Source organism: Anopheles merus, chromosome 3R, assembly GCF_017562075.2.
Source record: "Anopheles merus strain MAF chromosome 3R, AmerM5.1, whole genome shotgun sequence".
NCBI classification, from domain to species: Eukaryota; Metazoa; Arthropoda; class Insecta; order Diptera; family Culicidae; genus Anopheles; species Anopheles merus.
The window spans coordinates 40,880,917-40,896,168 of NC_054084.1; the positions used below are offsets into that span (position 1 = coordinate 40,880,917).

The 15,252-nt window shown below is 43.1% G+C and overlaps 1 protein-coding gene across 11 annotated transcripts in view; it reads right to left on the bottom strand.

Moving 5' to 3' along the window:
* The window catches only part of LOC121598013 (aryl hydrocarbon receptor nuclear translocator homolog), a 196,771-nt gene that overhangs the window by 45,396 nt on the left and 136,123 nt on the right, over positions 1–15,252 (bottom strand). The gene's annotated exons all lie outside the window — the stretch shown is intronic.

Consider the following 15,252-nt stretch of genomic DNA (forward strand, 5'->3'; position numbering starts at 1 on the left):
ACAAAAAGGCAAATCATTTCGACTTTCTCCGCCAGAGTATGGTAAATATTTAAACAATTTCACACTCCGTTACGGATCAGGGGGTTGGGATGAAAAGGTCAGAAAAGGGGAAGGGAAAAGAAGAAGATCTAGTGAACTTCGAGCGAAGGCCATTTTGCCCGATGCTTTCCATTTTCCCAATCGTCGAATGGAAGGAAATTGAAAAGAATCGCGTGGTGGAACAGTTTCCAATACTGTGAGAAAGGCTGACGGCGGAAGGTGATGGTGAAACATTCCTATCACTTCTTGATAAATGGACCGAAAGAGCACTCGCCATCCGTTCGCAGTGAATGTATTTTCTTAATAATAAAAAAGAGAAGCCAGCTAGCATTTGGAAGATTTTCTCCTATTTCAAGAGCTCGGGCAGTGCGAGCCAGATTCACAGATGAGCAGGATGTACGAGGAACGAGCGGCGGTGTCATACCGGACGGAACGGCATGAAAGATTCGATGACTTTTGCCATATAATTTATGCTCTCGTGGTGCACAGCGAAGGGAAGAAATCACACGGATCGTTTCTACGGGTGTCGGGATATCTACGAAACGAATGGCAAGGAATTGGAAAATGGAAAAAGCGGCGGGAAAATAGCTTGTGCGGGGCAGTGCAGGAAAAGGTACCGTCTACGAGAACGTGAGCCATTGAAAGGGAACACTAGCTTGTGGGGCACGTCTCGGTGCATCGGACGGTAATGTCCGGGAGCTTGCCTTGTCAAAGCCCGGGAATAGGATGGCGGTAATGAGGAGGAGGGGACAAAATCGTTGCAATGCAATGGAATGGAAATGACTGGATGACAGCTCTGAGCTACGTACCATTGAATGGACGCAAAAAAGTGAGTATAAGTATAACAATCTTTGAACCTGCAGCACTTTGTGTGAAGAAGTGAGGATCGTCACATTCCAGGACATTTTCTTACATGGGAGCTGCATTCATCCTTAGATATATTCGTTTTTTAACTAGAATTAGTTGAAAAATAAAATCGTCTTGAAAAAAGTGCAACAACAGTGAAAAACTAGGTGTATTAAACCATTGCAGTGGTAGTTCGCTGGCGAAAATACCAGACAGAACAGACATCTTGGTTTAGAAGCTCCAGAAAAGGGAATCACAAGAGCGTTTAAATATTCAATCTCATTTCATCAATTGTGCATGCACGCATGGGTTCTCGACTGGTGGACGATCAGGATCGAAAGAAAGAATATAAACCATAGATAGAAACTAAACCCCAGTTCCTCCGTCCCCTACAATCAAACGAACTAGCCCAGTATTTCGAGGCGAAAGCATCACCACTACACACGCTAGAAGCCAGGAATCACCTAAAATCGGTTGGAATGATAACAATTGAGTCATTTTCCAATCCGTACCCTACGCGTCCTTGGTCTTCACCAGTGCGCTGGATTTTTGCCGGTGAAACCCTGGCCCCGAAAAAGCGACCCCATGTTCTTTTAATAAACGTCAGCTTCCGATCCTTCCGTCGGTGTGGCGAGATAGGAGGTTCATCTCATCAACATCAACAACCTTCTCCTCATCAACGGTCCTTCCCGCTCGCTCCGGTAGTCTCCGACAGACAACAAACGGTTTGGCAGGTTCTGTGGTCCTGGGACGCACGGGGAAAAATCCCGAACGGCAGCAAATGAGTTATGCAAATTTAATCCAATTTTATCTCGTCACAAAACAAATGATCAGATCATAAACAATCATCATGCTGTGCCTGCTGTGATTTCGCCAGGACGAACAAGGGGCGAATGACCGGGCGGCAGGGAAAGGGAGAGGCTGGGGCTAATCTTCCTGCCCGATGCCGACGTCCGGATCGGAGGAAAGCAAATAAAACAAATGCACACACAGCGCCAGTATATGGTAGAACGTCTGTTTGCCAAGATTTTATTGACAGGGACGGGGACCAATTTTTAAGCTGTCAGCGAGTATCTTTTGCAGTCTCTTAGCATAAGCAATGAGCAGGTTTGTACCGTCGTCGTCGTGTGCGAGACGACACAGATCAAATATTCTGCTCTAGTTCGTTTGCGAATGGGATGGTATTTTTTTTCCTCCTCCTTGTTGCTGCCTTTCAGCTGCAGAAATATGACTCTGCTGGTGGGTTTCATGTTTATGCACAAATATTGTGTGCGTTCTATTTAATTTGCAAAATTGGCGACAAACTTTGAGCGATGCTGGGGGGAGCTCTGAAGAAGTCAAGAGCAAGGAAAAAAAGACACAATCCTAGAGTCTCCCATCTCAAGTGCCACTTCATTCTGGGGGTTGGATAAGAGGAACCTGAAGGCTTTTTTCTGTGTGTTGTTCAGTTACTCTTCCTTGCAACCACTTTTCTGCCGAGTCCTGCACACATACACACACACAGGCGACCAAAGAACTGATTTAGTTTCTTTGAATTATTTACGTAACGAGCACCGAGCAGCGTACTGATTATGACGGCGGTTTGCTGCGGCTACGAATGCCACTTCAAATACCGCCAACTCCGAGAGAATGCTGCTGCTGCTGCGGCAGTGTGGAAATTAGAAATTCAGATTTATGCAAATAATCAAATTCAATTATATCCACCCTGCGAAAATGATGCAGCAGAGCAGAGCGAGTGAGCAGGCGAACAGTGCCGCGACCGGTGACGACAGCGAAACACTTCCAGCGAAGATTGTCCCCGAGAAGGGGGTGAAGAGGGATATATTTGAAGTCTTTTTGGTTCCCGGAATGGAACGGAACCGAAGGGACGCATACGCGCCCGCAGCACCCAGAACGTAATGCGCTTTTGTCCTAGGGTGATGGAAGGGTTTGGGGGGGGGGGGGAGATTTGGCCTTTGAGTTAGGGAAAAACTTACTGGTTGTAAGAGTTGTTCCACGATCGCATGTAGTGAATTCTAAGAGATTATTGTTTTTTGTTGTGTTTCTGTGAGCCGGATTTACAACACTCTCGAAATGAGGTCGTAGGCAAATTCTTATCAATTTGTGCTTTTACGCTTGACCGGCATAGGACAGGGTTTGCCTGTGTTTGTGGGGGGACTGTTAGCACAGTGGTATCGAGGAACGTGTGAGTGCGGAAGAAAGGCAGAACGTCATTCATCCGTCCGAATTTATGTCTTAGATGGACATGTGCCATTTGGCCAAGTCTCGTGAAAGAAACAATCGACCTAATGGCAGCAAGGCCACTCTATTTCAAGAGTGTATACTAGAAAGCAAATTTATCCTTAGCTCTTAATCTTTGTGTTTACGATTTCGCATGAAAGTTTTTATGGTGAGATGCTTTTTAGATATTAGAAAATATGCGTAAAAATTCAAGTTGTACATGCTTGTAGAAGATCGTGGTCAAATGTGGATTTATAAGCTTACGGTAGTTGCCTGATGGAGGTAAATGGCATGGTTATTTTGCTTACCAAACGTTCGTAAACTCATATAATATGAGTTGTTTGTAAACCCTTTTCAGTACGTACCTAGAAAGAGAAAGAACACATAATCAGTATGATGTATGGAAAGTACATTAAAATAAGAAACTTTTGACTTGCATTGTATAATTTGCATACTTTCAAGAAAATTCTTGAAATCACAATCAAATAAAATAAACTAAGCAACGCGCCAAACTTTTACTAATTTGCTATCCTTTTTGCTCCATTTACACATAAAATCCCGTTAAAAACTGCTTACTTAAAATCCACCTAATTAACAAAAACCGACTCCTAACATTGTGGTGCTCACAAGAAAAAAACCGGGCGACACGAAATGCTCCTGCGGGCAGGCTAATCATTCTGGCTGGCATGTGCCCTTCCATGTGTCCCCGCGTTCCGCCGATAGCGAGAAAAGAAATGAACAAAATGAGGCCCACAACCTGTGCCCGTAACCCGCGTAGAACTTCAAACCAGACGTTGATTGATGGTTGGTCATTCGTTGATTTCAAAACTCAGCGGGAAAGTGGACGGTTCGGTTTTCAGAACGCAGAAAGTACACGCTACCCATCAGGCAGGCAGGCAGACACGGGGGTTACTTTAATCTCTCTTCCAGAGTGAGCATACGAAGCTAGAGCGAATGTGTATTCCGGTCGCGAAGAATGCGACATCGACACCACCATGCACTACTGCGTCCTCCACACTACGGCAGAGAACCAGCAGCAGCAGTAGCAGCAAACGGGGGTCTGATAAATTACCGAGACCATTAAAACTATTATGCAAATTTTCTTCGCTACCGAAATTTGCGCACTTCCACTTAGGCTCCGTTTCCGCTGCTTCCGACTAATGTATCGGGACCCGCGCGAGGGATCGTTAAGGGTATATTCTGTTTTTTTTTGTGACGCTCCGTGTGCAATGCGTGATACGGAGATGAACAAGAGGTGGATGGAAATGTGTGCTGGAGTAAATGAAACCAACAGAAGAAAGAAAATACCTAAAAACAATGCGTGAAATGGCTTGCCCGGAAGAACAAAGGAGAAAAAAAACTTGAAACGACTCACGACAACTCTCCCAACGGAACTTCACTCAATGGCATCGTATTTCCTTCCAGCGACTCTCCACAGTACCTCCATATGTAAAGCTTAAACTGTGCATATTTTGAATCGATTCCAAACCGGAATGTCATAAAGCTGTTTACAGCTTCGCCACTTCGCGCCTGCGGTGGCCACGATGACGACTGCCATTTTACTACTGTCCGAAATCGCGCACCACAGGCAACAATAGTAACAGTGGCAGCAGTGGCCTGATGCTGATGCTTACCAGGCTTTATACCCTTGTACCGGAGCGTACGCGCATTTTCGTGGCTCACGTTGCAAACCTCATTTGGAGTGGATGCAGTTGGAAAGGTGCTGTTGAAAAGTGTGGCCAACATTGTAATAATATTACTGTGGGCAGATATACAGTATTTAATTCAATTTTCCGTGGTACTATGGGAATTACGGGTTGAACGTTGCTGTACAGAAGTATCGAGTAAGAGAGAAGATTGGGATAAGACCTATGAAGAGTGATTTCACATTCTTTTTTAAGTAAACATTTTAAATTGGTTCGTGAAACATACAAAGGAGCTAATCCTGCGGAATTTAGAATCTATCTAGGTTCATACACCGTTTAGATTAGTTTAGTTCAGATCGAGAACTTTCAAAATCTCTGGAAGAGATGCCTGTTCTAGCGAGAGCATTAAAATACTAAGCACAAAAAAGAAAGGGTACGACACTTTTTTCTTCACCACTTCCCAAATCCACTCCATATATTAAACCATTTGTTACCGCAGGATTTAATAATGCAAAACGCTAAACTATTAAAGTTTCCGCAAATTCATTCCATTACCGCACTGCACAACTCATACGGTTTGACAAACTGTTCCAAAGTGTATTTAATGCAAACTCAAAGTCCCATATGCCCCGCAAAAAAGCTCATTCTTTGGACGGGGGTTTACACTCAGTTTGTTGTTGTTGTAAAAAAACAACAGTTGGCATTACTTTGTGTCTTGTGGCCGCATTTAACCATTGAGTGTCCCCATTTGTCAAGTCGTTTGCATCGTTCTAATTTCGCTTTCCCTGGTTCGAGGTTTTTTTTTCGAACTAAACACAATACCACCAACCTCTTCTAACACAGTGTTAGAAACGCTCGGAAGTTCTTGTGGATTTTTTTCTCTTTTCATGTTGCATTCATTCGTTCGTTCTTTCCAATTGCTAACCAGCATTTGTCATTCGGTGTCCGGCGGCCGGAAGAAGCCATAAATGCACCTCGAACTAGTTACGCTTTGAAGTGCGCCCTTCCTTACTTGATGCATTGGGGGGCGCAGTTTTGAGAGGGAAGTAGGTTGGTGCTTTTTATTCGCTTTTTTACATTACATTACTCATTTCAGTGTGTGCTGGGCACAGGTCGGACGAAGCGCAATGGCAAATCAGCGCTTGGTCTGAAACTGCAACGGCAAACACATTATCCGCATACAAAGAGTGTTTGAAATCCCGGCCCGTAGCAGTGGCACGGCGGTTGGTAATAAAACATTTCTACCACCCCGTACGACACCGCGCCCCGTAACGTCCTTCCCGCCTTCCTCTCATACTGTGGGTGTAGAGAAATGGGTGAGATTTAGAATTTGCATAAGCGCACATGCATGCACTGCTGCTTGGTAGAATTCACCATTTTCTGATTGAAAGCAAGAGATGCCATGATTCCTTGAAGGGACCTCCGAGCACCACCAAGCACCGGCCAGAATGTGTACTGTGTTATTGCCTTACCCCGTACAGCACTCCCACTACTTCACCCGCCCGCTACTTCTGGTCTGTTCGTTCATTTCCGTTTTTAAGCAGTCGTCGTCGGGTGGAGCAGTTTTATGAGCAACTGGCAGCTCCCGTAAGGTTCGGGGTATGAAAGTCTCTAATCGGTGCAGAACTAATAACATTACTAAATAGCCTTCCACCATAGTATACCGTGTGCTTGGCTTTGCTTATTAGCCAGCGGTGAAGCTAGGGACTTCGCTTTCTTAACCAATGCCGTGGCCTGGCAAAATGGGTCGCTAAATGACTGCAGAGTCGCATGATAATTTGCTTTACTTACGGTACTCCGTTTGAGTATTGAAAATTCAACGTGAAAAATCATCAACTATTTTTTTACAGGCTGCCGCGCGTTTTTTTACATTTCGTTTACACTCCAAGATTAAGTTGTTATGTATTGTTGTTGCTATCGGAAAAGAGACTTTTAACAATTGTGCATGTTGGTTTTTTTTGCTGGCGCCGCTCATCTACGCCGAGAGCGTGGCTGTCCACGTGTTTATGTATGCAGGTTGTTCAAGTGATCGTTTTTGTTTTTCACCTAACAGTGAATATATATATTTCACACGCCAGTCATTAAATGAATTCAACTGTTCATTCAAACGAGAGCGTTCGAAAAGTTATTCGCATATTTAAAAAACAAAAGCTCAAACACTTCCACCGTATGGCAACTGTTTTTCTTCGGTGATGTTTTTCATTTCGGAAAAATGGCTGTGCAGCATATTTGCAATTCGGGTGATCCGTTTTGCTCAAACTCAAGCTACGATAGTGCTACGATGTGGTGTGGTTGTTGTTTGCTCGCGTACCCCAGCTCAGTTTGCCCGGCCCGGTCTTCGTCCAGTCGAGTGTGGTAAATAAATTATGGATTAAAGAATAAATTAACTAGCCCCGAACCGGAGCACTCGTCGTTTTGATGCATTTTCTGGTGCACTGACTGTGTGTGTGTGTGTGTGTGTGTGTGCACGCGCACACACGGTGGAGCGCGAGTTTGCGTGTGCACACGGGAAAGGGCATATCGTTTGATATCATTTTTCTCTTCACCACCCTTCCCATTGCTCACCCTCGGCCCTCCTTCCCTCCCCTCCACTCCCACAGCTGCATGGTTGCGAAAACATCCACTGCGCAGTTGACCGCCACTAAAATATGAAAGGCCCTTTTAATCGAATGCTGATTCTGTTGGCCGGCCCAGCGCGCGGCAGCTGGCGGGATCGAAGAGACGGAACGACGTCCACGATACGCTGTTTTATCATTATTATTATTTGTATTATTATCTGGGAGCTTTTTTATCTTCTTTCTTTTTTCCATACTCCTGCCAAACTTCTACCCTGCATTTTTATTGCCCAATGTCTATAAAGTGACCGACATGGAAGAGGCGGTTTGAGAGAGAGAGAGAGAGAGAGAGAGAGAGAGAGAGAAAGAGAGAGCAAGGGATAGAATATGATCGTTGGCTTCACCCAGCCCGGCGATTTGATTTCTGATAAAACCGTATCTGTCACGAAGTGGGAAATGAAAGCGGGTTTCATTGCGGTTTCGGTAGAACGAAACCGGCCATCTATTCCGAAGGTATGAATATGGACACAGAGAGTGAGAGAGTAAGACGGAGAGAGCAAAAAATAATGCCCATTGTTTTTAATTAGACAGCGGTACACACCTCCCCACTGACTGCCTTTCATTTACCTCAGTGCAGCTGCATTTCCTAATAATTTCATACATCATGCTGCATCTAAACGCTGTAGGAGGTTGGTGTCGGTTAGTTTCCCGGGTTTTGGGACTCCGCCCAGTGCAGATTAGCAATGCGCGGGAAGGGGAATCGATTGTGCACCCATTGGTGTCGGTGCTGGCCGCACTTTAGCTCATATCCCCACACATACAAGGTGCATACGGAATGCGTTTTACACAAGGTATGTCCGACCGGCACAGGTGTTTCTGTTCATGAACATCGAGTCAACTGGGTTTTTCGATATTTGGTGGGACTTTTGAAAGTTTTTTTGTATTGTTTTCAACGTACCCATCTTAAGTGTGGGTTTTTTTACTACTTGATCTATTGGAGAGGATACTTTATCTGGTAAGAAATGTTAAACATATAAAAGTATTGCAACAATTGAAAAAAAAAAATACAGGAATTTAAGGAATGATGCAAATTTTGGATTCATTACCTTTAGTTTCTCTGGTTTTATTTTCATAATTAGTTACTGTAATTAAACATTTTTAGGTTGATTTTAGAATCGAATATAAAAAAAATCATAACTTGACATTGACGTAAAATTGGTACAAGGTAATTGGTTACTGGTAATTGGTAATTGGTTGAATAGTCTAAATGAATTATATTTGATACAAAATATATCATTTAACTAAAGCTACTCAATTATAACAAATATGGTAACTAAACTTTCCTGAAAAAAAGTTTCTTTTTCACAGCATTTCATTCACTTTGCATTCCCATCGAAAACTAGCTTAAGGTCACCATAGAAGCAATTTAAATGTCTTCAACCCTTCCATTCACCGTACAGCTACTTCAAAAAGTTCCATCGTGAAAGGAACGAAAATTTGGAAGTAGCTCGTGCTACGCGCGCGTTGTTTTCGGGTGTCGGGTGAAATTCTAAAGCCAGACAGAAAAATTTATGTAGCTATCAACACAAAAGGGTTAAGAGAGGTGTGTTCTTTGTTGGGAAGTTCATCTTTTCTACTTTTTAGTGCAATTTTTTCCCCTAGCAAAACCATGCTAGTGCAAAGGTACAGTAGCAGCAACACTCTTGAAACGGTCCATACAGGTTCGGAGAATGTGCTGGTTTCTTTATCTTTTGCTACACAGAAGAGAACAAAAAAAAACAAACTGAACTGAAGCGTGGGCAACGAATTCCTGACAGTGTTATTGCATTTCAGTCGGTGAATCGTTTGTTAAAAACAGCCTTACCTTATGATCATTGTTACATGGTTGGCTCACTGTCTAGAAATGTGTGCAGCAATGTGGAGTGGAGAGTGCGCTTTGATCCTGTCGGTGGTGAAGTTGATTCACGAATAATTCAGAAGAGCTTTGCAAAACAGGGATTTCATCGTGAGGACTTTTTGAATTTATAAAAAAGGTGAAAATGTAGAAAATGAATTCCAGGTCTTTATGGCAGTCTTGGAAAAACTTATTGATGGGGTATGATACAAAGTCTAGGGAACAAAATTATCACATATATCATAAATAAAACAACAAATTTCAAACTAAAAATGAAGAAGAACACTGTCAACAGATGTTTGTTGAACAAAGACATTCCAATACTCCAGAGAATAGCTGTTTGTTTGGTTTGTCTTTCAGATTGATTTGTTTCTGGCATTCCAAGCAATAACCTCTGAAGTAGTCTAAGAGGATTCTTCGAACATTCGTGGTCCTTTTTCACCGTAGTCTGCAAACCAAAATTAATATGTGCCACCTGATTGGTACAACCAAATAGCATCATAATTTCCAGTATGATTGTAGTAATCGTAAGATATCGTTTGTATAAACTGCAAAGGCAAAAAAAAGGATCAACCAATAAGGATGGACCACCCAGATCCCTGAACCACCTGCTCCAGATGGTTTAAATGGTCAGTGTAATCGGTAACCGCAAAGTGTGTGTATCTGTGTGGTTTGTTATCTCCATTGTATATGTGGATCCTTGGTTCTAGTCAAGGGATCAATGACCGGAATACGATAACATCTCGTTCGTTTCGATGCGTTCGGTCAAAACGATTGGTTGGCCTGTGTCCGGTTAATCGTTTGGAAGATACAATCGATGTGCATGTCTTCAGGGGTGGCGAAAAGAGCCGTTTCAGCTAAATGAAAGCAATAGTAACACATTTTCATTCTGGCAAACATTATTTTTACTGTACTGTATTAGCATTTTTCTTTACTTTAACACAATCTACTCCCTTTGCTGCTACGAATATTTGAACACAAAAGCGCTAGAGATAAGATGTAAATTATGTTCAGGTTCATTTTGAGCTCCATACCAGAATTAGCCAAAAATTCTAGGACACGTTGGCATTTTAGCCTTCCAGCTGCATATTTCCGGCATCGCAGTACATTTGAAGCAGAAAAAGTCCATTTCACACCTTTCGTACACGCTGGCTGTCGTCCTATCGGGTTTTCCGACTTGATGCAGGTTTTATCTCCCCGGGCGTCAGACGATACAGGCGAGGGAGAGAGAGAGAGTGACACTTTAATTCCGTTGCCCACCGTCTACCATTCGCAACCGTCATAAATCATTCCGTGGGAGGGAAAGATATTTTTATTATGTTTTTCTCTCTCTCTCTCTCTCTCTCTCTCTCTCTTTCTCTTTCTTACTACTCCCTGTGCCTGTTTTCCACCACTTTTCTTCGCCACGTCCCGCCCCTCGGAAGGACATTTTTCACCAGGGCCACAGTATTTTCTCGCCCAGTTAAGGATTGTCATCTAGCGGACGAAAAATGGTACCATTTGGCAAACGTTTCGTAGAAGAAAACAGGGTTAGGATGATATCGTGGAGTCCTACCGATTCATTTTCACTGCCGAAAGAAAGGTTGGAATTGTGTGCTGCTTAATGCCTGTACGATGGTTCGTTTGTTTGTGTGAATGAGAAGCAGAGGGGAAAAGGTTGGGGTCATCAGCCAACGTTATGCGACAAAGCGCAGGCGGCAACCAGCTGGTGTGCAAGGACATTTCTTTTCTGCTTTAATAATAATATCCTCCTGGAGGTGGTATTATTAAAGGTAAAATAAGAAATGAAATCCGTCCGTTGTCCTTCGAAGTTGAACAAATCTATCAAATCAATAAACTCGACCGATTGGAGGTCATAGAACAAAACGGTTCTGGAATTGAATTTTTTTTTTCTTCAGTACGCTTTTCTTTCACGATTTTTCATGAAATAAATGAAATAGAACGAGCTAGCAGCAAAGGACAGCTAGCAACAAGGTTCAGCAGTAGAGAAAGGTACCCCAGACTAGGACACGGTATGGTTTAACAGTGGTGGAGAAGATAGAAATAAAATTATGATAAATGAAGCCACCTCGGTACCTTTAATGGTACACATCTAATGATACCCGTTTATTTTTGCCCATTTTTTGTTTTTTTTGGGGAATGGCTGTGTTCTGCTCTTGCTCATCGTCCAGCAGAACATTTGGAATCGTTCCCTCCTTTTGGATACTCATCCCCCCAAGGCAAGAGAAATGATACTATGCGGAGTCGCCTTGCTCGTTAGTTAGTGTTTCCAGGTGGAAAAGGGACACTCGCAACTCGAATATAAGTATATTGTCATTCCTTTTCTAGCAAAGAAAATGCTCTTATGATTTTCCACGAATTGCCTAACGTGATCCTTTCTACCGGCGAGAATGGGTGGATTTAGCAACTGGGTAAGTACAACTGACATTTTTCGGGGAAAACTTTGCATGCATGACAGTTTCACTTTTGCTGGCCTACTGTCCGGTGGAACACAAGGCCGCAGAAAAGCCAATCTATGTAATGGATCTTTCAAAATACATTAATGAGAAAGGCTTTGGTGAAGTTTCCTGATTTTTTCATTCCCTAGTCACTTTAATCGAGTAGTGGGCAGTCCTACCTTCCTTGTCAACAGAAAGACAACGCTTCGTAACAATTTTAGTAATCATGTGCGATGTTGCAGAGTTGTTTGTTCTTCACCATCCAAATCGTAGTAACTCTGGTTCCGGTCATCTCGGTTAAGATTGATGAATTTCTGTTTGTTATACTTTATTTGGACACTCAAATGTTGGCTACCAGGCTACCCTCGTGCAAACACGCATACACACACAACCAGATAATTTAGCCCTTCGTATGTGAGATGGACGAGCGCCGAGTTTCCCTCACTACTACCAGTGGCGAAACGCGAAAGGAAACTCACTAAAACTCAATGCAACACGAGCCACAGCCATCATTTAAGGCCGGGAAGGAACGTTTGCGGCAGGAAATTGAATTCGGGATAACACCATAAATAAACGTTGCTCCGAAAGCAATTAACTGGTTTAATGATTTTCCCCTGTGCAAGGAGCACCATCCACATTTTTTCCTAGCTGTTTTGTTTCGTACGCGTAGAATGACTTTCTCGCGAGGCAGAGGGATTGGTTTGGACATGGGGTGATGGTGGCCAAGAGCTAATAGATGAACAGTAGAGACAGTACGGTGGAAAAGCGCTAGAATGTAATGAAGCTCCAACGAACAGACAAGGGCACAACGCAACACACAAAGGCCCGGAAAAGCTAAGTAAAAATAAAATAGTATCATTGTGGCCAGCGCTATGCCCCTTTCTACTATGACACACGAGAAAAGGGACAATGCGAACTGCGGAGAAGTTTTATTTTTCCGCGTATCTCACCGTGACCGAGAAGTAGAGACGAAGGAACGAGTTTTCCCATGCAGCGAATGATGCGTTGCGGAAGTTTGGTGTGTCTCTTTTCCACCGTCTCATTTAGCTGCATGGAGAAGAAAAAGTTAGGAACAGCAAGACGTTAGCTTTGAACTGTAAACGGAGGAAGATGAGTCTGCTGTCGCACGGTGGGCGAGTTTAATCATTAAAGTAGAAACAGAAGTACCCAGGCTACGGGACACACAGGGACGCAGTCGGCGCGAGCGCACAGTTTTCCAGGCTGCAAACACGCGTGGATCTGCTTCCGGTTTTCTCGACTGCCTTTCATTCTTCTACATTCTGTGTCTGTCCTAAATTTACTTTCAACGCAACTTTCAAGCTAACAAATTCTAACACAACCACATCAACATGGGAAGGAAAGAGATAAGACAATAAGGTAGAGAGCAAAAAAAACCTTGTCGTGGTCATTTTGGGGCGAAAGTTGATTTAACCTCTCCCATTTTGGACATCCAATGACCCCATCACCATGGGCTCCGCTCCCTCCGAAGCGTCCCACCTTTTCCGTTTCGTTCTGCCGGGACTTTATTCGCCGCACGCCCGTTCCTAGCGCGGTCCGCACTGGGATATTGTTCCGCAGGGGATTAACTAATCGAATTAGATTCAAATATATGGACGTCCGAGTGACATTATTTCTGACCCGTTCCGGTCACGGCAAACGGTGGCACACGGCTGACCACACACTCCATCACCCCCATCAGCCCATCTTTATCGCCCTTTTTGTACGGTGTGTATGGGAAGGAGGAAGTGCGTGTAACAGTGGTTGCAACAAAAACCAGAGCACGTGGCGGGTGCACGGAACACGGATCAGTTTTGCTCTGTACGAAAGGAAATGAACACTGATCTGGGCTGGGCCTCGAAGGCAAGAGGACATTTTATTGCTTGCCAAATGACTCCATTGCCAAGGCAGCTATTTTTTTCTCACGAAGCAAGAGCAGGGTGAAATTGAAACGAAGGGTTGAGTTTTCGGTTTAATGTGAGCCGGACTCTGGTAAATTTCCATGCAGGACAACGTGACCTAACGGTCTCATTTAGTTGCTTTTTAAGTACTTCGTTGTAATATTTGTAGATAGTGTTTTAAAAATGTAAACCTTTTACTACTCTATTCTCTAATAAGCAACAATCTATCTGCGATACATTGGGTTTCAAAAACATGCAGTCACAAATATTGTGAACCGCTTTTGACTCGGAATCGCAATAAAAACTTGTCATAAATTCAGCTCTAACCAATAACCCGATCACTTTTGGTTTTATGGCCAGTCCTATGATCCCGCCGGAGGGTCCGTGGTTTGTTTCACTAACTGCAAACCTTTTTTTTCTATTTGCCTTCACATTTCTTTTTGTGTTGCAGCAAATGCGATAAAAATCGGACATTTTTCATAATGATTTACATCGAGCAATTAATCTCTTTTGCCGACGGGCAAAACTGGCTTGTTACGCTTTTTTGAAATGTTGGTAGAGAAGCTGAGGGGTAGAGGTGATGGTGTTACTTGGCAACCCCAACACCTTTAACCTTTTGCTTTATCACTCACCCTGAGTAAGATGTCTCCTCCTTCGGTCGGTCGGTCGTTCGGTCCGGTCAGTGGCAGTTTGTTTCTAGCTGGTCGATTAAAAATTATCGCAACATCTTTATAGCAAAAGTATTTGCGGATAGCTCGTTATCTAGCTACGTTGAACGCTTCGGACCGAAGTGAAAGAGTTCCTTAATTATCCTACCGCTCGAACTGGAAGCCCACTTACAATGGCGCGCGCAGCACCCTGTCAATTGATTGAATTATTATGTTCCAAATGAAAGTTGTGCCCACCCGGTCGTTGGACATTTTAATGTCTTTTCTCTCGACCCCAACAAACCTTGCCAGCTATCCCTGTGGCAAGCCCCTCTTTTGTTGACTTTGAAAATGATCCAAAAGTCATTATTTTAACCTGGTGTAGAGATAACGATAGTAATTAGAAAAGAGTTCGCTAACGTTCACCTTGGCTCTTCCATTCCAGTTTTTTCATTGTTTCGACCTGACTTTAGTTTCATTTGTCTTTAGCTTTTAGCTGACAGAAACGGGTAGTGAAAAGAGTGTGAGCAGAGTAGAGGAAAAAGTTCATCTTCCTTCTATCACAAGAGCCACCGTAGCGCCGCCACCATTTCTAAAAGTTGTGAGCCGAGCTCTACTCTACGTTGCCGTACTTATAAATTCTCGGCTAATTATTTGAATAAATTATCCATTCTCTAGCGTTTCTTGCAGGATCTAGGATTCTTTTCGCGAGGTCAGCATAGTTGTCTTTAGCAGGACATTCTTTTTTTATCATTTTCTTACATGAAAAAAACTAAGAAGAGCTCCGTGAAAGAATGTCACTCGTCGTTTGACACAGTTCGCAACCATTTAATATAAAATGTAACTCTTCTTGGACAGTAAATACAACAATATGTTAGAAGATTTCCTGGATACAGTCAAATGCACAAAAAAAAGGAAATTAAATTTGAAGGACGATCAATTACACGAGTTTTTCTCTGCTTAAAGTTATGCCAACAAAATGCCTTTTCCGAGAAGGCTGATTGCTACTGTTGAATTCATTTCTCAAGAAATGCGTTTCCTACACTCAAAATGTAAATTATCTCACTAA